This window comes from Patella vulgata, chromosome 3, assembly GCF_932274485.2.
Source record: "Patella vulgata chromosome 3, xgPatVulg1.2, whole genome shotgun sequence".
Taxonomy (NCBI): Eukaryota; Metazoa; Mollusca; class Gastropoda; family Patellidae; genus Patella; species Patella vulgata.
The window spans coordinates 34,323,079-34,326,068 of NC_065881.2; the positions used below are offsets into that span (position 1 = coordinate 34,323,079).

At 37.6% G+C, this 2,990-nt stretch overlaps 1 long non-coding RNA gene across 1 annotated transcript; it reads left to right on the forward strand.

Annotated features, from left to right (window-relative positions):
- Positions 1-547: 547 nt before the first annotated feature.
- LOC126816735 (uncharacterized) lies at positions 548-2,620 on the forward strand. The gene is made up of 3 exons (XR_007678542.2): positions 548-1,050; positions 1,534-1,684; positions 2,004-2,620. It is a non-coding gene; the product is annotated as an uncharacterized LOC126816735 (long non-coding RNA).
- Positions 2,621-2,990: the final 370 nt, after the last annotated feature.

A 2,990-nucleotide genomic window follows, 5' to 3' on the forward strand; every position in this document is an offset into this window, starting at 1 on the left:
TGCAAACTTGGTGTAGACGTTCACTAGGTCAATGTCATGATTGAGTTCAAAGATGAGCATTTTTTGCCTAGGGTAAGCAGAGATAAGCAAGCTGATTTGTTGATTCTTTAGGGCACGATGACATTGGTTATAATGAATGGAGGGCGATGAAACTCTTGTCAATCGAGAGGCTAATAGCTGGCCTGTTGTGTGAAATCATTGTATCATTTTTTGAAAATGTCCGGGGTAGCCGAAAAAAGGAGATCGAAATCCAAAAAGTCGTATTTTTACGATTTGGGGCATTTTTAGAGGTCGTGTAAAGTAAAATAAAGCATGCATATACATATATTATTGATATTAAATATATCATATAAAAAACTAAACAATGAATCAGCTGTCATTGACAGATTTTATATTATAAGCATGGTCAGTGGAAGGTCAGCGTATTGTCTAACTTGAACTCACTGACTCCGTAACATTATTGTGGGTATGGTATAAGCTGAATTTGATGAGATGCACATATCTCGTATGACTATTTGGTACTTACAGTGTTAGACTTTGTCGTAACGTAAATCAAATTTACGCTGTATTATTCATTACCAAGGATTTAGAAAGAAACGAGAACAATTATTTACAAAATCTCGCTGGGATAAATTCCGTGAATGTGCCCATGAATGGCTAAAACTTGATGGGCGAGCGAAATGGATAGCTGAACAGGCGACTTCGGGTGATATAATCAAACAAGGAATTTATCGACGCGCCAAAAGATACTGGATTTCACCCAACATGCTACAGGCCTTTTACAGACAAATTCCGAATTGGGTCTGCCCGTAATCGTATAGATAAAGAAAAATTAAAATCCCCGGCTACAATCCAACCAGGGAATAGCGGGAGTGTAGACGATCTGGGACCTAGCTCTCCAAACAAATTACGCTCCTGAAGCAAAAAGAAAGAGTAAATCGGTGCTGCCTGTTGTGTGTATTATATGTAAAAAACGTGACAGATTTGTCACTGTTGGAGAAAATAGGAAGAAGGATGTATTAACACAGACTCAGACCCAAACAGGCTCAGGTAGGCCTAATGTTAATATTATGTTACTTACTAAATTTATAATTATTACTAATAAATATTAAATATATTCATCCTACAGTTTTTAATTATTGTGTTGTTGTTTTTGTTGTAAATGGAATCAGAAGTGCTACTGCAATCACTGTAAAATTGTTATGAAGCTAGCCAGTAAAGCCCTTTACCCCATTTGTTGATTTGGCACAGTCATTGGTTAAAGTGTTGCACATTTGCTTGCACAAGGGATGAAACATAGAGAAGTTAACTTGTTTTTTATTTTCTTGGCCCACTTGTAGGTGCCTTGCTAAGACGATCTGTCTCTAGACCATTTCCGCTCACACAAAGGATCTGAACTAAACCGCATGCCAGAGTTGACCAGCCAGGTACATGTACATGTAGGCCTCAAAGTGACATTCCCTCCCCCACCCTTGAGCACAAACAACATTCAACGCTATATGGTGTATAATTTGTTTGCAAATTTGTTTGTAGGCCAACTGTTGAAAGCTGCTGAATTGAAAGAGGATGAAGATATTTTAAGGCATATCAGAGGGCAAGATTGTGTGGCCATTGAGGTCAGATATCACCAAAAATGTTATAGGCAATATACATGTACTGAATTTCTTAGACAGTTATCAGAAAGGTAAATATTTGTGATGTTTTTTTTATTTGTATTCTCCGCCTTCTTGCCACTGGTATTATTCAAATAAAACTGAACCATGGGTGAGTCCTGAAATTACTATGTTTTTGTCCAGTGGACGTTAAACCGCAATTCTCCTCTCTATCTCTCCTTGTACTGCTAATGCCTTCCTGTCTTCATTAGCTGGTTTCTGCATGAAAATAAGATGTTAACCCCTGTGTAAGTGTCTTTTTCCTCTGTTGTACGAAATTAATGAGAGTAAACCAAGCTCCAGAATTTTGTTTTAATTGTGTACATGTATATGTTTATTTATATTTTTCAGCAAAGATGACTAGCCTTTCGTCGAATATTAAACCACATACAATATATTCTGTGAAGATGTCATAAGAGAAAGAATCATAAATGGCCAGCAAAGTTGTCTTGTACAGAGAGAGAGAGAGAGAGAGAGAGAGAGAGAGAGAGAGAGAGAAATGGGGTTTAACGTCCACTCAACACAAACTAGGTCATTTTGGGACTAACATACGGTTTCAATTTTATTTCAATAATTCGCTTGCGCGTATGGGTCTTTAGCAGTGAGAGGAAACCGGAGTGCCCGGAGGAAACCCACGAGGTTGAGAAGACGCCTCTATCTCCATGCCACATACGCTCACACCTGGGATCAAAGCCACAGCCACAAGCCAGAGGTGACCGACCAGGTAGAGGTCGAAGCGCGGCACTCTAGGCCATCCCAACCCCCCTTTCTTGTACAGACCTGTGCATGTGTAGTCAATGTGAAAATGAAAAAAAAACTGTTAAAGAGACCGAATTTGATGTTAATACATTTAGTGACAGTGATGATGATAATGAAGATTAACTTTGATGACATTTGATGTGCAGAGTAACTGTTTAATTTTGATTTTCAATGATTGTTTCACTTTAATAAATAATTTCACAACTGTTCATCCTGTTTTCTAACCTTTCCCTTCATTCCAGCCCAGATACACAATTATTTTTTTTAACTTATATCTACATGTATGTTTGTAATTTGACCATTAATCATATCCGAAATAGTAGTTCACAGCTACATGTACAGTTGTAAAAATACTGTAGTGGCTAATTGAAAGGGAACATGTATGTGGGTTTAGAATGTTTATCTTAGTGGAAAAAAATCATGTGGTTCAATGCTTATAAAGTGCTACTGATCTCCATTATTTCAAAAGCATATCACTCAACTACTGTCAAACATATCCCCTGGCTAGAATATGCTACAAATCGACTCTAGCATGTTCCATACAAGCGATAATTTCTGAGCAAACATCCAACAACCAAC